General features: G+C 37.1%; 1 protein-coding gene across 1 annotated transcript in view; it reads right to left on the reverse strand.

The window, feature by feature from the left end:
• NEGR1 (neuronal growth regulator 1) overlaps window positions 1-21,217 on the reverse strand; it is a 923,904-nt gene that overhangs the window by 9,132 nt on the left and 893,555 nt on the right. The gene's annotated exons all lie outside the window — the stretch shown is intronic.

Consider the following 21,217-nt stretch of genomic DNA (forward strand, 5'->3'; position numbering starts at 1 on the left):
TTACCAACTTTACATTTCCCTGTATGGCCCCGGAAGATGACTGGTTAGCCAGAGACGGGTAAGACTCCTCAAGGGAGGAATAACCTAAGACAGGCACAGTCACAGGGGGGCCATCAGGTGAGAAATCGGGGAACAACAGTGGTGAAGCTTAGAACCTCACCCCCCCTCTTTTGAGAGATAGCTTCTGCACCCGTGGATGTTTTATTGCCCTTGTCTAGCTCAGATTAGCACATAGTCTACAGGCACACACATGATCATCTACAATTGCTCTCTTACAACACTAAACTATGTTTTCTACCTTTATCTTGCATCTACCTACCACTTCAGCATTTTATTAAAAATAAAAATAATAACAATAATAGAGGGAGAAATGTGGGATCAACATATAAATCAAGTACAAAAATCAAATGAATATTCATATTTGACCTGATTGTTTATAGGTCATAATGCGTGATCAAAACCGAAAGTTTCTGTGATGAATGCCCTTGTACTGTTCACCATGTAAGAATTTATTCACTATGTAAGAATTCGTTCACCATGTTAGAACTTGTTTGTTATGCTTCAGAAGATTGGAGACTGATGAGAATTAGGCTTGAGATGGATTAATGATAGTACATTGAGCATTGACCCCCCCCTATACTGAATTTTATTGTTGTTAACAACCATTTGATCAATAAATATGAGAGATGCCCTCTCAAAAAAAAAAAAAAAATCCTTGTCTGGACAAGGGAGTGTGATTTAACAAAGTTTTACCAAAAAGGACCATCATTTAGGTAGAGGAAAAAATATATTCAAAGGTATGAAAAAAGGAGAGAGCATGGCATATATTCTAGGATCTAAAACTAGATAAATCTTGCTGGACCATGAAGTTTGAGGCCTGGAGTGGTGGGAATTGAAGCAGGAACTCTGGACAGATAGAATTATCATCTCCATTGTAATGAAAAAGAGTTTAGCATTTTAGCTGAAGGAAATTCTGAAGAATTTTGAGCTGTTGAATTGTATGATAACATTTCTACTTGAGGACTATCAGTCTTATACATAGAGAAGCTCATGTGATACTTGGCTAACAGTCATACTGAATTTTCAATGAGAGATTTCACTTAGGGATTCACTAAGCTGGGAGTGTTGTGGGAATCTATGGAGTGGATTCCGTACGAGGACAGTCACTCATTTTGAATGTGAATTATACTGTGTTCTAGAAATTGTGTTGCAGGCATGCTCAGCTTTGCTTGATACTGATTCTCATTTACCACAATAACAATAGTAATAGTAAGAAACCCCACCAACATACTTTTAATTACTTTTTCTTAATGAAACCTGGATTTGAAGCACTGCTTCCAGATAGAAAATGAACAATGCACTTAAAAAAAAAGTCCCATTTCACTCCCATATCCCTAAATCAAATCCAGGAGCAGTTTTAATCACCCAGAGTTTGGATTACCAGCAGGCTTTTTTTAATACAACTTTCATCCAGTGGCTACTTTTCCATGTTATAGAAAGCATACATTGTTTTGTTTCTACCTCTAAGAAGTTAAAGGGGAGGAAAGGTGCACTGACCCCTGCCAGTGGGAAGTTTCCTTGACAGCACCCCTGTTGATTCCAGGTGAATGAGATTCAAGGACTGAGAGCACGATTCTCTAGGAAGCAGAGCAAAATCAGCTATTTCCTACTTTGCATCACAAATGATTTTTAAAAACTGAGAAGATGATGAAGAAACTGTGTTGTTGAACAGATAGCTTTTCAGTTTTTCAGTTTTGATATTATAAGAAGCCTAATTTAAAACCATGAAACTCCTTAAATTATTTTCTCTTGTTCAAGACCTAGAAAGACATTTTATTTTTAAAAACATAAATAAATATTTAACTGATCTGTTACCTTCTCAATGACAGCTATTTCAGAGTTATTTTTGCTGTTGTTTTTAAGAATCTTGAGTGCAATAAAACCAATATAATAGTAGAGGACTAATAATGAGCAAAGCATACAAAATGATTTCATAAAAAAAGAAATAGATTTTACAAGCCAAGTGTACAGAGCAAAGATAACATTTTTATTATCACAACAAATTAAATAGTACATTAAGTGGGTAGCTTATAGGGGACTTCAAACTTTTTATCCATCCTTTAAAATGCATTTTTGAGGCAATCTTTTCTGAATCCCCTGTCCTATAGCAAGCTGAGCAGATTACTCCATTGTGTCATTAGACCACTATATATATATATATTCCTTTTATACAACTATCACTCTGCATTGCAAATATTTGTATACATATGTATTTCTCTCACCAGACTTTAAATTCTCCTAGGTCATGTTTTGTTTATTTACTGTTTTCAAATTCAAAGTATGGCAAACTATGGAATACAACAAATGCTTAAGAAATGTCTGTTGAATAAATGACTCAATTAAATAAATGATAGGTCAGAGTTAAAAAGATATTTCTCTCCTACAAAATGGAATCTCTTCTGAAGCAAGCCACGTAGCTATCAGCTAGAAAATCTACAGTATAGCTTTCATTCATTCAGCAAATATATATTGAACTGGGTACCAGGGACTGTACTAACTGCTGGCATGCAATAGCTGATAAGATAGATATGGTTCTTTTAATTCCATGTAACCTCATATGTACTTTTTTATATCATACCACCAATGCCATCTTTTTCCCCAATGTGCCTTTATCTTCTACTCAGACTTCTATTGTCTTAGACATGACAAAGGTATAGCAATAATATATTTAAAAATTAAATATTACTTTGCAATTAAGAGGGTGTATATTTTGCCACTGATATCTCAACTTGATGTACTTTTTAGTTGTTTGTGAATGAACTGCTTCTATTAGTCCTAAAATCGAATAAGAGCCCATTGCTTATTATTAGCCTGCAATTATTATAGGGAATGGACTGTTGAATAGCCATTGATGATTAGTATATCAAAAAACAAAGAGTAAAGTTAGTCAAGGAAATGTTATTTCAGGTTAGATATCTGATGCCAAGCCATATACCATGATTCATACTCCTTCAGTATATACTGAGCATCTTTTATGTTTTGAGGATTGAACGTAGGCAAAATGAGTAATACTCAATCTCTTCTCTTAGAAAATTTCATTCTAGTTGGAATTATAAATAAAAAGGCAGATATAGAACATTAGTATATATATAATTATAAGGAAATTGAACAAATAAAGGAGAGCTCTCCAAAGAATCATGGAAGGTAAGTAGACCAGGCAGCAGATCCAAATATAGTTTTTTTTAAAAATACAATGATGTATATATATATATATATCTCAGGTTTTAATATATGGTGATATAGGAGGCAGAGCCAGGATGGCGGTGTGAGTAGAGCAGCGGAAATCTCCTCCCAAAACCACATATATCTATGAAAATATAACAAAGACATCTCTTCCTAAAATAGAGACCAGAGGACATAGGAAAACATCCAGACCACATCCACACCTGCAAGAACCCAGCGCCTCATGAAGGGGGTAAGATACAAGCCCCGGCCCAGCGGGACCCGAGCACCCCTCCCGCCGGCTCCTGGTGGGTAGAGAGGAGTCAGCAGGGAGAGAGAGAGAGAGCCCAGGACTACTGAACACCCAGCCCCAGCCATCCAGACCAGAGCGCAGACACAGTGCATGCGTGGGGTCCTGGATACTAGGGAAACAGGGCAGCAGGCCGACGCCAGAGAACAAAGAAACGGGAGTGGTCTTTTTTTTTTTTTGGCGAGTGCTTTTTGGAAGCCTTAAAGGGACAGGGACCCCAATACTAGGGAAACAGGGCAGCAAGACCGGTGAGCAAGTGCCTGAGACAGGCGCCTGAGGACAAAGAAAATCGTGCGTTTTTCCCTTTTTTCTTTTTTTAAAAAAATTATTTATTTAATTTTTTTTTTTTCTCTTTCATTGTTGCTGTTGTTGTTTTGGTTTGGAGAGGGCTTTTTGAAAGTCTTAAAGGGGCAGAACAGGACACTTAGCCCAGAGGCAGGGAATCTGGGGATCTCTGGGCACTATAACCCCCTGGGCAACAGGGAGCACAGAGGCCCCTTATGGAGATAAATCGCCTCCCGGCCACTCCCCCTCCAACGGGGCTCCACCATTTTGGAGAAGCAGCTCCAGCCAGGCCACGCCCACAGCAACAGCGGAGATAAACTCCATAGCAGCTGGGCAGGTAGCAGAAGCCCTGTCTGCACACAGCTGACAAGCATAAGCCACTAGAGGTCGCTATTCTCCCAGGAGAGGAAGGCCACAAACCAACAAGAAGGGAAGCTCTTCCAGCGGTCACTTGTACCAGCTCTGCAAACTATCTCTATCACCATGAAAAGGCAAAACTACAGGCAGACAAAGATCACAGAGACAACACCTGAGAAGGAGACAGACCTAACCAGTCTTCCTGAAAAAGAATTCACAATAAAAATCATGAACATGCTGACAGAGATGCAGAGAAAAATGCCAGAGCAATGGGATGAGATGCAGAGAAAAATGCAAGAGCAATGGGATGAAGTCCGGAGGGAGATCACAGATGTCAGGAAGGAGATCACAGAAGTGAAACAAACCCTGGAAGGATTTATAAGCAGAATGGATAAGATGCAAGTGGCCATTGAAGGAATAGAAACCAGAGAACAGGAACATATAGAAGCTGACATAGAGAGAGATAAAAGGCTCTCCAGGAAAGAAACAACACTAAAAGAACTATGTGACCAATCCAAAAGGAATAATATTCATATTATAGGGGTACCAGAAGAAGAAGAAAGAGGAAAAGGGATAGAAAGTCTCTTTGAAGAAATAATTGCTGAAAACTTCCCCAAACTGGGGGAGGAAATAATTGAACAGACCACGGAAATACACAGAACCCCCAACAGAAAGGATCCAAGGAGGACAACACCAAAACACATAATAATTAAAATGGCAAGGATCAAGGACAAGGAAAGAGTTTTAAAGGCAGCTAGAGAGAAAAAGGTCACCTATAAAGGAAAACCCATCAGGCTAACATCAGACTTCTCGACAGAAACCTTACAGGCCAGAAGAGAATGGTATGATATATTTAATGCAATGAAACAGAAGGGGCTTGAACCAAGGATACTGTATCCAGCATGACTATCATTTAAATATGATGGTGGGATTAAACAATTCCCAGACAAGCAAAAGCTGAGGGAATTTGCTTCCCACAAACCAGCTCTACAGGGCATCCTACAGGGACTGCTCTAGATGGGAGCACTCCTAAAAAGAGCACAGAACAAAACACACAACATATGAAGAATGGAGGAGGAGGAATAAGAAGGGAGAGAAGAAAAGAATCTCCAGACAGTGTATATAACAGCTCAATAAGCGAGGTAAGTTAGGCAGTAAGATACTAAAGAAGCTAACCTTGAACCTTTGGTAACCACGAATTTAAAGCCTGCAATGGCAATAAGTACATATCTCTCAATAGTCACCTAAATGTAAATGGACTTAATGCACCAATCGAAAGACACACAGTAATAGAATGGATAAAAAAGCAAGATCAATCTATATGCTGCTTACAAGAAACTCAACTCAAACCCAAAGATATACACAGACTAAAAGTCAAGGGATGGAAAAACATATTTCAGGCAAACAACAGCGAGAAGAAAGCAGGGGTTGCAGTACCAATATCAGACAAAATAGACCACAAAACAAAGAAAGTAACAAGAGACAAAGAAGGCCACTACATAATGATAAAGGGCTCAGTCCAACAAGAGGATATAACCATTCTTAATATATATGCACCCAACACAGGAGCACCAGCATATATGGAACAAATACTAACAGAACTAAAGAGGGAAATAGACTGCAGTGCATTCATTTTAGGAGACTTCAACACACCACTCACCCCAAAGGATAGATCCACCGGGCAGAAAATAAGTAAGGACACACAGGCACTTACTGCCTATTTTGATCAATAGAACAAAAAGGAATCTCAAATATATAGGAGAATATATTTGAAAATGACAGATCCGATAAAGGCTTGACATCAAGAATATATAAAGAGCTCACATGCCTCATCAAACAAAAAACAAACAACCCAATTAAAAAATGGGCAGAGGAACTGAACAAACAGTTCTCTAAAAAAGAAATACAGATGGCCAACAGACACATGAAAAGATGCTCCACATCGCTAATTATCAGAGAAATGCAAATTAAAACTACAGTGGGGTATCACCTCACACCAGTAAGGATGGCTGCCGTCCAAAAGACAAACAACAACAAATGTTGGCGAGGCTGTGGAGAAAGGGGAACCCTCCTACACTGCTGGTGGGAATGTAAATTAGTTCAACCATTGTGGAAAGCAGTATGGAGGTTCATCAAAATGCTCAAAACAGACCTACCATTTGACCCAGGAATTCCACTCCTAGGAATTTACCCTAAGAACGCAGCAATCAAGTTTGAGAAAGACAGATGCACCCCTATGTTTATCGCAGCACTATTCACAATAGCCAAGAATTGGAAGCAACCTAAATGTCCATTGGTAGATGAATGGATAAAGAAGATGTGGTACATATACACAATGGAATACTACTCAGCCATAAGAAGAGGGAAAATCCTACCATTTGCAGCAACATGGATGGAGCTGGAGAGTATTATGCTCAGTGAAATAAGCCAAGAGGAGAAAGAGAAATATCAAATGATTTCATTCATCTGAGGAGTATAAGAACAAAGGAGAAACTGAAGGAACAAAACAGCAGTGGAATTACAGAATCCAAAAATGGACTAACAAGTACCAAAGGGAAAGGAACTGGGGAGGATGGGTGGGCAGGGAGGGATAAGGGGGGGGAAGAAGAAGGGGGGTATTAAGATTAGCATGCATGGGGGGGACGGAGAAAGGGGAGAGAGGGCTGTACAACACAGAGAGGACAAGTAGTGATTCTACAACATTTTGCTATGCTGATGGACAGTGACTGTAATGTGGTTTTTAGGGGGGACTTGGTATAAGGGAGAGCATAGTAAACATAGTATTCTTCATGTAAGTGTAGATTAAAGATTAATAAAAAGAAAAAAAAAGAAAGAAAGAAAAGGGGGATTACTCCTTGATAGGATAAAACTATTGGTAAATCAAATATTAACACATGCTTTAAATATCCTTAATTTTGATCACTTAAAGGGTGTCAGATGATCGGCTATGGAGGTACTCTTTTCTGATAATATTCCTTTCTCTTAATAAAAATAAAAATAATAAAAATAAAAAGCATTTCCTGTGTGCTAACCTCCAATGAATTCTACACAGTGGTATAGAGGGCATGTCAAAGTGTGGGCAAAGGGTCTGTTTGTTTTTATGCAGAAGATCAAGGCTTAGCTTGAATACCCAGAAAAATGAACTAAGATATGATATGAGGAGGAGCTTACGGCATCAGCACTCTCTGGAGGACTCGTGCCGGGGAATGATCATCAAAATGCCTCCACAGGGATCCAGGCGATGCTGCGGTTGTGGCTGCGTCCATCCCACCGTTTCCTGGACTTGCCATTGGAATGAGGAGGGAGATGTCTAGGCTGGCATGTGCATACAGTGAGACAACGAATTTGACAGGATCTGTACTGTTGGAACTCAACCAGGAGTTGGGAGGGGCGCAAGTTGTAGTGCTCCAAAATCTTACGACTATAGACTATCTACGGTTAAAAGAACATATTGGACGTGAACAGATCCCAGAAATGGGTTGCTTTAATTTGTCTGATTTCTCTCAGATTGTTCAAGTACAGTTGGACAATATCCATCATATCATAGACAAATTTTCACAAATGCCTAGGGTGCCTAAATGGTTTTCTTGGCTTCACTGGAGATGGCTGGTAATTATAGATTTGCTTTGTTAATGTCACCGTATTCCTATTATGTTAATATGTGTGTGCAAGTTAGTTAGTAGTTTAAAACCTATACATGCTTAAGGTACTCTATAAGAAGATATGTCAAAGAAATAATCAATCCTCTCATGTTTTCTTCCATATGCTACATCTATAGCTTTTCTTCTTCCTTCCTAATTACAACCCTTAAATAGAATTCGTGCTTCATATCGAATTTACCGAGTATCATAATTCCTCCAGGTGGTAAAGATACCTTGAGACAAGTGCTGGGCATAGAAGCCACAGGGCTTAAATCTGCAAAGAAGTAAAAAGCTAACCTTTTCAAACAATATGGCTTCTCTCTCACTTACCAACTTTACATTTCCCTGTATGGCCCCGGAAGATGACTGGTTAGCCAGAGACGGGTAAGACTTCTCAAGGGAGGAATAACCTAAGACAGGCACAGTCACAGGGGGGCCATCAGGTGAGAAATCGGGGAACAACAGTGGTGAAGCTTAGAACCTCACCCCCCACTCTTTTGAGAGATAGCTTCTGCACCCGTGGATGTTTTATTGCCCTTGTCTAGCTCAGATTAGCACATAGTCTACAGGCACACACATGATCATCTACAATTGCTCTCTTACAACAGTAAACTATGTTTTTTACCTTTATCTTGCATCTACCTACCACTTCAGCATTTTATTAAAAATAAAAATAATAATAATAATAATAAAGGGAGAAATGTGGAATCCACATATAAATCAAGTATAAAAATCAAACGAATATTCATATTTGACCTGATTGTTTATAGTTCATAATGCGTGATCAAAACCGAAAGTTTCTGTGATGAATGCCCTTGTACTGTTCACCATGTAAGAATTTATTCACTATGTAAGAATTCGTTCTCCATCTAAGAACTTGTTCATTATGCTTCAGAAGATTGGAGACTGACGAGAATAAGGCTTGAGATGGATTAATGATTGTGCATTGAGCATTGACCCCCCTATACAGAATTTTATTGTTGTTAACAACCATTTGATCAGTAAGTATGAGATGCCCTCTCAAAAAAAAAATACGGACGTGGTGCTCTATCACTGTTTTCACATTGTAAAAATTTCAAACAAACCGTTGACATAAAATTATCTCTTGAAAAAAAATATGGTGATATAGTGATGTTTTAAAAATAGCATTTACTTGGGCTATCCTATTATTATATAACCTCAGTCCTATTAACTGATGTTTATTATGTATTTTTTTGTGACTTAGCTGAGTGATTTAGAGCACAGGGATTAATGGTACTGTGTTTAGGAGTCTCAGTACTATTTGGGCAATTAGATTTGTTTGACATTTTAAATCCCAATTAGCTATTTAAGAAATTAGAGAAAATGTTAAGAAATTATAGAAAATAACTGTTAGCTATTAAAAATCAGCTTCAAGACTCAATGCAAATATGAGAGCCTTTAAAAAGAGAAAAGCTACTATAAAATCCCACATGCCAGATTATTTGGCATAGCATTTGATATCATATTGACATATCTGTCTTTCTCCATTAGACCAAGAACATATTTAAGCCAAGATTTCTTTTATGTATCTTTTATGAATGGTATGGAACACATTCTAGTACTCAGTACATGTTCCATAAATATTTGTTGGATGATGATAATGTTGATACTCACTTCCCACAGTCACCATGAGCATACAGGAGGACACAGTACCTTCACATCTTTTCCTGAAAGAATATTGCCTTTTACCTCTCATATTTTACTTTCTTCCTTCCCTGCTTTTAGGTTTATTATTACCTCCTAAGACCTACACAGTGTCAGAATACCTCTCTTCAGCATTTCGGTGAGAGGGCAGATCATGAGGCAGATAGTACAGGGGAAGGACATGCGTGAGACTGTAGTATCAGCCTCCTGCACCAACAGGCAGGAAGTGTGCGTGAGCCCATGGACCCCAGGCACAGTCCTGAATGTCTTGGGAGACACCCCCGGCACTGCTGGGATGGTGAGCACTGCTGTATGTTCTCTGCTATGTTTTTAGTTGCATGTGAGCCTCATGCTGCTACTCATCCTAAGGAAATGTAGGAGGGATGAGTAGGTGAGAAGAGGCACCATTGGGCTAGTCTGACTGTTTTGGGTTCATTTTGAGTGATATGGGAAATCATAGAAGAGTTCTGAGCAGAAGGGTAGCTGACATTTTTAAGTGATTGCTTGGCTGTTCTGTGGACAACAGATTGTATGAGAGGAGGCAAGAAGAGAAAGCTATGCTAGCCCCCAACTATTTAGGAAGCCAAAGCTATTGGCTATTTAGGAAGCCAAAGCCCCATAGCTCAGGATTCAGAGACCTCTGTTATATGGTTCTAGTCAATTTATCCAAATTCATACACACTCTTACTCCAGTCACATAGCCATTTTCTGAACACACAGAGTATTTTCATTACTCCCTGTCATTTGCACATGTTTATCCTTAAGCTTAAGTGGCCTTCTTCCTAGCCCCCTTTTCTACCTGTCAAAGTTTTACTCATCCTTAAAGATCTAAAACACCACCTCCCCCATGAGGCCCTTCAATGTCTCTAATAAAACTGTTAGTCCTCTGCTTATACCTGATTTCAAAAATAATTCCTTTTTAACTTAATAATAAATTATACATATTTTTTTCTCCACTGAACTGCAAGCATATTGAAGTTACAGAACATTCTTCCCTATAATGTGTGCATTTGTATCTTTTATCAAATGTGTTCAATAGATGTTTATTGAATTGAATGTGGGAAAGTATTCCTAAATGTAGAATTGTCTAATTCAAGACAATTTTGATAAAATATCCTATTTCAAAAGTTGTTCCTATGATGACTTGTTCTTAAGACAGAATGTGTGAAGGGGAAACTGTTCTGTTTCTTTCTTACTATTTATTTAATTGTCTTTGGTTTTGAGAAGAATGGAGAAAGGAGAAGTTTAAATTGAGAAGGAAAGGAGAAAGAAAAGGGAAGGGAAGGGAAGAAAACAAAAGGGTGAAGATTTAAAACAGGGAGAGAGAGAGAGAGAGAGAATGCCCAGACCTTGAACAATGTGCTAGATGTTTTCATGTTCACCCTTTTATTTAAGAAAAAGGAAGAGAAAGAAAGAATGAAATGGGGTATGATGGAGGCTACATTAGTGTGGTTTACAGATCAGAATTTAAAAGAAAGAAAAGTCTGGTTGTTATTCTTTCCACTCTCTTAGTAAAGCTAAAGGCATTCTGGTTTTAAATATAATGCATATACTCTGTGGACTGTAGATCCAGATGATGTTGGCTCAAAGTCCAACTCCACTTCTTTCTAACTGGACTGACCTAGGCACATTTCATAACTGCGTTCGTTCAGAATCTTCATCTGTAAATGAGGATTGGCCACATCTCAAAAGTCATTGTAAAGATTAAATGTGTTGATACATTTAAACCACCCAGTACAGCATCCAACACAGGACAAACACTTCCTCATGTGTTATCTAAACACTCTTCATTTTCTCATTCATTAGCAAAAGCATTTCTAAGTCACTGAGCAAAATAGAAATGGCCCCTGTTCCCACTGAATTTTTTCTTTAGCTTGAGATGTTTTCCAAGGAACAGCGTATTTTACTTCATCCTTTATCTACACTTCGTTAAGCTGTCCTTTATTTTATCTTACAAAATATGTATTCTCTTCATTAACTTGGCTTCAAAATTTTGGAGGACTTTTATTTAATGCCAATGACTACTAGGTAAATTGGCCGGTCTCCTCTGGGTTGCGGGTTCCAAAGAGAACAGGGTGGGCGCGGCCTTCGGCGCCATGTTGGGTTTGGGCGGGGCTCACAGAGATAAGCGCCCGGCTAGGTGTGCGGTTCAGGCCTTCAGGATGTCTCCCAGTTGTCAACCAAAAGATCCAATCTGGGCTTGAACACTTATCTTACATCTTGTCTAATTATGATTATCACTCACAATTACTTACAGCTGCTGTATATTATTTTCAGCCTTGGCAGTTTTCCCTTGTATTGCTCCAGTTTTTATTTTTAGGCAAAAGCAAATGTAACTGAAATATTTAGTTTGGTATAATACCAATTACTTGCCTAGGCAATTTCCTTAAATTACTCAAGCTTTAACTAAACTAGCCTTGAGTTATATTTTTAAGATTCTTGTTGCAATCTCAGGTAGAGTTACTTTAACTATATTAACTCTGCTTACATAAGAAAAAGCTGGCCTCAACTTAATTTTACTGAGGAAGCTTGTATCTTAATGGGGAATGAATGATTTACACCTAAATTAGATTTCATATAAAAGAGAGTGATTAATGTGGAGTCAAAATAGAGTGCACATTAGTTTCCTGAGAAATTATGCACCATTGATTGGATCCAAAAGACAGTGCAGCTCTGCTTCATTACATACTGTGGGAGGAGTTTGCTCAAAAGATTTTAATCCTCTCATTAACAATAGCCACCCCTTAACACTGTCAGCATGTGGAGAGAATTATCCAGAGAGTGAGATGCACCTAGACTGCTTGTATTACTTAGTTTTGCCTAAACATTGCTGGAGATTAGGGGAGGAGAAGAGCACTAAAATGGGACATGGCTTTACAGTTGAATGTTCAGGGGACATCACCTCAGTATTCTTTTCAATGCTATTTCTAATGCAATCCAATGGCCCAGGTCCTAAAATGCAGTGAACTGCGTTAAAGTCACAGCACAGACAAGCCATGTGTTATGTAGCACCCTACACCTGCAGCACAACGGGTTCCAGGGCCAAGGCTTTGTTTATGCAGACAGTCCGTGCCCTGCACTGCAGACCCCCAGATCTTCTTCCCCTAGGAATTGGGGTTGAGGAATGACTGAGTAGTACAGTTATCATGTGGTAAGGTTACCAATATATAATTTTTCAGTTTTTTTACTCAACACACCTTTACTGTACCATTCAATGTTTCTTAGAATACACAAAGAGAAAGAGTATGCCCCACTTTTCAAGCAACTCTCAGTCTGATAAACTAAGGCTTAACTTAGGAACCTCTACCACAGTCAGTTCCACTCCTATTTAGAGAGAGAAAGTAAGAATTGGATAAATGGCTTTGAATTTATGCCAGTCAGCCTTCCTTTTCATCTTCCTTAGAAGGAATCAGGCTAACAAGGGCACATTGTCCTCCTTTTCTCAAATTAGTAGCCTAAGGTTATAGAATATTTAGATACTTATTCTAACATTTTAGATTTTTACTTATTCATTTGGTCAAAAGTGGAATGCCTGTCTTCAGGAAGTTCCAAAATCTTTTACAGACTGAGCCTTCACAAGCATAAAAACGTAAAATAATAATTTTCACAGAGGCCATCTCTGTTTTGTGTTATAAACTATGAGGAGACTAGTTGGAGAAATCACTCTTTCTGACTCATGGAATTTCCCTGCCAGCTTGTTCAAATAGCTTGTACTAAACTATTTCTTCAACAAACCACTGTCCTTGAATCCTTTTCTGCCTGCTGAGTATCCATTTTGCCAAAGTTCATGGTACACAATCCTATTTACTCAGCATCAACCACATTAGGAATTTTAAACATATGTTTTTCTCTGTTACTACCCATATTCAGAAAAAAAGTATTTATCTACAAATAGCCAGATGAAGCTCTCCAAGACTATTACCTCTAATTTGAGCTAAGGAGAATAAATAAGCAATCACCCAAATAGAAACAAATCCTGCTGCCTTTTCCTGTCCTTCACAGTCATTGAAAAAAGTTTCGAAGCATGAATTGTTCATCAATATCTTCTAAATGCATTAGACTTTTTTTGTTTACTGTATTTTTAGCAAATCAGAAGTAATTTACATTGATCTATGGTAGCTCTGTTTTGAAGCACATTGCCAATAGAGCTAGTAATTTTGCATAACCCCAAATGATTCTTTGAACTTGGGCCAAGTCCACTTATATATTTGTTCCAGGTTGGTTTGCAAATGGGTTTCTATATGAGTGTCACCACATATTTTGGAGTATGTGTGTATGTGTGTGGGTGTGTGCATAAGTGTTTTAAAAGCTGGCTTTGTTACGTGAAATAAGTACACAAATATACAATACAAATTGCCATGACTATGTAGATTTTAGTTGGAGCCTTTAAGGCATTATCTAGCTGAAGAAAAGAGATTTTACAGAAATAAAAATAGAAACCCAGCTGTGTTCTTAAGGTCACTAATAGTCACTGCCATCAGCTGTGTCATCAATGTGACATTGCTAGTGTGGTAAAAACTGGGAGAAATTGCAGACCTAGTAAACATTTTTGCAAGTTGAGGGAGTTTTTACAATTTTACATGTATTGGCTATGTGGGTATGAAATTACTTACATTCTTCTGTGTTTAAACTTGGGGTTTTAATGATCAAACTATCCTGTCTATTAAATTTTATTCTTTACTTCTTTTTTAGGAAGGTTCTCTTAAACCAGCTTCTTTCCTGTTATTTTACAACATTGTTCTTTCAGCATTAAGATCGAGAATTTCATAAGGTTTATCTTTTCCATTTTTCACAATATTCCACTTACCTTCCAAATTTCTTCTTAGCTTTTCAAATGCAATAAAGACCAGTGATTATCTAGCGCCGTAGTTCTGATTTACTTAAATTGCTCCACTTGTTATGCTTCAGATTGATTTTCAGTTATTCTCAATGATTCTCTAATCATTGCCATTATATTTGGGCTATTTAAAAAACCTTAATAAAATCCAAACGACTTCATATGGAATTCAAGACCTTCTGTGTTCTTTCCCAAAGCTACTTTTTCCGGCTCTATGGCTGACAGCTCACTGCCACCGTGTGCACCAGTCACACCAGGCAGGAAAGCACTCCAGTCTACATGTTGGAACAGTACTCATCTTTCCATGCCCACCTCAAATGCTGCCTGCTCACAAAATTAGAGCTTGTTGGAACTCCAAGGAATGTTGGGGATGATCCAAAACAAACCTCCCATTTTATAGATAAGGAGATGAGGCTGGTGATGATTGAATGCCGTGTTTACGTTAGAGGTGAAAATAAGACTAGTGCTCAGGGATGCTGATTCTGTGCTTCCTTATTTTTGGAGCTCCCTGAATTCCTGCCTAACCCTACTTAAAATTAACCTGCCAATTCCTTTTTTTCTCCCGTGCCATTTATTTTTGCCTACACTTTATCACTCTCATGTTTACCTCCTTCAAGAGCTTTAACTTTTCTTGAAAACAAAGATCATGTTTAATTTACTTTTGTATCAATCACAGCATTTGATTAAGTGATTGGATTGTCAAAACATTTGTTACTAAAGACTATAAATGAATCGTCTTAATTTCTTCAGTTTAATGACCTTTGACTACACAGGGATGGTAATTTCATCAATCAGGAATTCAGGATTTGGAAACAGTGACTCTCATTGTAGAGGAAGATTGGTTCTATTTTATTGAAAAGAAGAATCTTGTTTTCTTAGATATCTCTGAGGACATCATACCATAAACATAGTTTGGCGTGCGTACACGCGCGAACACACACACACCAAAAGATCTTTTGAAGAATCACTCTTGTTACTAATATTTATTGGAATATGTTAGCTATGAAAGGAGACTATATCTATAACAAACACACCATGTACCAGCTAGTATCTCTATACCTCAGTTTTCTCAGCTAAACAAAGGGGACAAAAACATCTTCTTTATAGAGTTGTGATAAGAAAATATACTTGGCACAGTGCTCATTTAAGTGTTCATTACATGGTAACTTTTAAGATGTATTGTTATTTCTACAACAAGGACCAATGTAAGCCTTTACCTTGGTCAAGAAAAAACATCCAGTTGTTGGAAAGAGGTCATGTATACCTCAAAATCCTAGGAATTTGAAACAATACTAACAATGCCAACAATATGCTCCCTCAAAAGCACAGCCCGAAAAATGCAGATCAGAAAATTTATTTATCAAACAAATAATGCTTGAGTACTTACAAATACTTAAGGAGCACTTACTATGCTCAATATACTGTTCTCTGTGCTGGGATGCAGTCTTCATATGTAATTCTTCTAAGTAGACCACAATGCTCTAAATAAACCACACTCTTGAACCCCCTGGTTGCAATCTGTGTTTCTTGTACTTGGAATCACCTTATGCTTCCTTCCAAATTTCTAGCCTCCACTTGACATACTTTTACTTCTCCTTAAGGACCTGATTCAGGGGTTACCTCCATGATAATCTGCTTGGTTCTTTAACCATTACTTGCTGTGGGTAACACTGCAGTATTTCCAGAATCTCCTGCCTAACTTTAGTGCATCTCCATATCAACAGGGGTTTCTAAGGGGTGGAGAGTAGTTCATCTCCATATCAATGAGTAATTACGTGGGCAGCAGAGGGCTTATTTGAACCTGAGAGAGAGACACTGGATGGCTTTTTGTAAGCAATAAACAAGTTTTAAACTTTATTTCTCCCTTTGACTGGTTTCGGTTTCAGCTAGGTATTTTGCCCCAGGATTTTCTCTCCCTGGAGTTACACGTGCTCCCTCCCTTGATGCCCCACTGCAGGTCAAATTCCTGTCACAGCCTTGCTCACTAACTTGCCGCCTTACCTAGACTGTGAGGTCATAAAGACCACGGACTTTGATTTTTTCATTTCTTTACTTCTCTTTTTCTCTTCCCAAGTGGCTAGCACACTAATGCAATATAATAAGGGCTTAATAAATAATGCTCTTTTTATCTCCACGTGAGAATAATTTGCAAAATATATTTGTTTCACATACTTTTTGTATCTTGCCTTCCATCCTCTCCTTATGTTTTTACTTTAACTGCTGCTATGACAACGAGCTTTGTGCAGGGCAAACAATTTTGAAATATATTCCACATGGCTCCTCAGAGGACCCCTAGTAAGAAGGAACCCAGTGACCCACAGCAGGGACCAGATCAATGATATGTTCTTGGATGACTGACTTTCTCTACTCTGTTCAAATTTTTCCAATATCCCACCAGTGTTCCTTGAAGTTCCTTTCCAAAATAATCACTTATAAACAAGCTGCTCATTTTGGGGGGAGCCAGACAAAGAATGAAGATGAGAAGAACAACAGGTTATGAATACTGTGTCTGTGCAATTTTATACCCTCTTATAGTGCATGGTGCTTTGCACAGAGTAGGTAGTTAATAAATTATTTTTGGATAAATTAATTGAAAGTAAATAATTATTCTATATCTTTGCCTCCACTCTTCTTGACTCATAATTCAGTTACATCACTTTTATGAGGTTTGCATTAATTATATTGTTAGAACACACATACCCTTAACAATGTAAAAGGGGTCTTAAAATCCTAATTAAATCTGATTTTTTTCCTCATAGATTTTATCCCAAGAAGAATATTACCCACTGTTTTATGCTATCATCATTTTGGTTTCTGCTATACCAGCAACATTGCCTAATGAAAGTTCTGTCTCCTACTGTATTTCTTAAATATTTAAAAGCACTCATGGTTCTTATATTTTTATTATGACTTCAACTATAAAATACTCTTCTCCCTATGACCTTGAAATGCTCTTTTCTCAAGGCTCCAGCCTGCCTTACATTTTCTGCCTAAGGAAGCTTGTAAAATGGGAAAATGGGAAATACAACTACTATGAAAGGAACTTGGGGACATGCGCACAAAAATCAAATTGAGAGAGTTCTAGTCCAAAGAATGGTCCAGTAAAGGATGAAAAAAAAATCAATACATTTGCATATATATTCATATATATAGTATGGGAGAATATATATGTAGAATCAATCATATTGATTCTAGCACTAAACACATTATGCAATCTGGATTCATATTGATTTTTAAGGATGTTTAATAACTTCCTTCCACTGAAATAGGTATGATATGCTGCTCTTAATCTCACTGGATACTAGTTACAAAATTTAAAAATAAGGGGTGTGAGAGAGCCCAGATATAAACCCATACATATATGTCTATTAATCTGTGATAAAGGGGCCATGAATATACAATGGTGAAAAGACAGCCTCTTCAAAAACCGGTGTTGGCAAAACTGGATACCTACATGTAAGAGGATAAAACTGGGTTATTGTCTACCTCCATACACAAAAGTAAACTCGAAATGGATCAAAGACCTAAATGTAAGCCATGAAACCATAAAACTCTTAGATGAAAACATAGACAAAAATATCTTGAATATAAACATGAACAATTTTTTCCAGGACACATCTCCTTAGGCAAGGGAAACAAAATAAAAAAGGAACAAGTGGGACTACATCAAACTAAAAAGCTTCTGTACAGCAAAAGACACCATCGGCAGAACAATAAGGCATCCTCTAGTATGGAAGAATATATATGTAAATGACTCATCTGATAAGGGATTAACATCCAAACTATATAAAGAACTCATATGTCTCAACACCCAAAAAACAAATAACCTGATTAAAAAATGGATGGAGGAACTGAATAGAAACTTCTCCAAAGAAGAAAGCCAACAGGCGCATGAAAAGATGCTCCACATCACTAATCATCAGGGAAATGAAAATTGAAACCACAATGAGTTAGCATCTCACACCAGTTAGAATGAACACTATCCAAAAGACAAGAAACAACAAATGCTGGTGAGCATGTGGAGAAATAGGAACCCTCCTACGTTGTTGGTGGGACTGCCAGTAGGTGCAACCTCTGTGGAAAGCAGTATGGAGGTTCCTCAAAAAACTAAAACTAAAAATAACATTTAACCCAGTAATTCCACTCCTAGAAATTTACCTGAAGAAAACAAAATCCCTGATTTGAAAAGACATATGCACCCCTATGTTTATCACCACACTATTTGCAACAGCCAAGATATGGAAGCAACCAAAGTATCCATCGATAGATGAATGGATTAAAGATATGTGGTACATATACACATTGGTATATTATTCAGCCATACAAAGAAAAGAAATCTTGCCATTTGAAACAACATGGATGGATCTAGAGGGTATTATGCTCAGTGAAATAAGCCAGGCAGAGAAAGACAAATGCCATATGATTTCACTTATTTGTGGAATAAAAAAACAAAGCAAAACCGAAGGAACAAAACAGCAGTAGACTCATAGACAGTGAAAGTGACTAGTAGTCACCAAGGGGGAGGGGTTGGGGCAGGAGAGTTGGGGAGGGAGAGGAGATAAAGGAGCACAGGAATTTGCAATCACAAAAGAAGCTGATCATGGGGACCGCTGAGCCACTGTGATGTACGTTTGAAACCAACATAAGATTGTATGTTAATGATACTTTAATTTTTAAAAAATCCACAAAATTACCCAACACACTTTACACCACTGCCATATCAGACTTTCAGAATCAGTGTAGGTCGTAGACCCCGCATTGGAATAATTTATATTCTGCAATTATATTGCTCCGGTCTTCTGTATATTACAAGATTTTCCTCCATAGTATGTCTCATATAGAAATCAAACAAAGGTGAATTCTGGTATGTTTTAATAAATGTGGTTTCTAACTTCAAAAAAAATGAGGGGTGGTAATTTTTTAAACTATTAAATCAGAACACCTTACTTCTGCTTCATTTTAATGGATATTGCAATGTGGCCCCTTACATCATGAAAGAATTTGTTACTATAACTGAAATTAGCCTTCCTGGGACTCTCTATCAACAGATAAATTTATATCTATGGTTCCTTTGATTGCAAATCACTAGGTGAAGCCTTTTTTTTTGTCATTTCATAAGACAAAGGCTTTAGTTTTTAAGAGATATGTCTATGTTAGCAGTATTTTCAATAATCCTTAACTAAAATACATACACTTAAACCTCAACCTGAAAATTAATCTTATACTTAGATAAGTTCCAAAATGAATAACTTGGGAGTAACTGATTTTCATAACACTAATCACATTATTTATTCAACAGATGCTTACTGAGAACTTACTGTGTGTTAGGCATTGTGCTTAGTGCTGAATATACAGGGATGAACAAGAACAGATCCTTGTCTTTGAGGAACTTATAGCCAAGTAGAAACAAAACATTCTGCTCTAGAAGAAAAGGGATGATTTTCACCAAATCATATATTATTAGAATCCCAGGGCTAAAAGAAACTTTGAGAAACTCTATTCCCTTTTGTCAAAGTATAATCAAATCAGAAATCTTGTTAGAGAAAGACATTTTAGGGTTATGCTATTTTAAAGCAAAAGGACTGAAGCCTGGAGAGGGAATTGCTACATAGAAAATTAATGCAAATCTGCAGACTTTGAGTTTGGTGTCCTTCCCAGCATACTGTACTGCCTACATTAATTTATTTAGTATCTTGTTTCAGTTTTTATAACTCTCATTGCTGATTAATATTGAATGTAGCAAATATAATCTTAAAATGTTTCTAAATATAATATGATCAAGATAATTTCATAGTCTAGTAAATTATACAAGTCACACACCCCTTTAGTCATATCAACCCATAAAATGCAAAATGAGTTTATTCTATATACATCCTAGAAATGATGCCATCAATTTTTGAAACATCAAATGCTTGAAATAATTTCCAACATCTATAGTTAGTGTATGATTTGCCTCTCTCATGTGTTCAACTTGGACTTTTCTAATGCATCAAGCATATGAAGCTCATAATATTTCCTTGTTAAATATCAATAATTGTCATATTAGAAATTACTATGAATGGTTAATTTGTTTAAAGGAGAATGAGAATTTTGTCCAGTATCAAAAGAATAGGACTCTGTAAAATTCTGCATATATATATATATATATATATATATAAACTGTGGCTTGATTTGTTAGTTTCTCAAAGGTACACATGAAACCAGAAAATTAGCATTCAGAACATCTTTTCATAAAATGCAGGGTTTTTTTGTTTTTTCAAGGGAAGGGACAGTTTTAGTTTATTATTTATGCTTGAGGTCAGGACTTGAAAACTTGAAAAATGGAAAAGGGATTAAGGGAATCATAGATTCCTAGAGAGCAAAGCTTAGTTTAAAAACAATAAATATGCCAATCTGGTTTTATTACAGTAACATTTCTCTCCCTTCTTAGTATGCCATTATCCAAGAGTAATTGCAAATGAAACCAGAGAATCACATTTAAATACATGTGTTCTAATATACATTTTCCATTTCCCACTAAATTAATTATCACTATTAATAAGGAAATTTATCATCATTCTAGTAGTCAAGAAGAATCTCTCAAACTCTCTGTAAGTTTATGTGCAAGATTTAAGGAAAGCAAGCATAAAGTCATTTACTTTCTTGTGTATTTTTAGAAACATGTCTGATTATAAAAAGGTTTGGGCTATATAATTGCATTGTGGTGTCCTTTTTTAAATCTTAAAATTAGAAAAGACAGATGATTATTTTCTCCCTTCACCACAAAGGGAAAGATATTAAATGTTAATATCTTATTGTTACACTTTTTCTCCTCAAGATAAAGAGATATAAAAAGGATGCAATAAGCACTCTGCATGTTCCTCCTAATCTTACCAGAATCTCCTCCTATATTAAACTATT

This window comes from Manis javanica, chromosome 4 (assembly GCF_040802235.1).
Source record: "Manis javanica isolate MJ-LG chromosome 4, MJ_LKY, whole genome shotgun sequence".
Lineage (NCBI taxonomy): Eukaryota > Metazoa > Chordata > Mammalia > Pholidota > Manidae > Manis > Manis javanica.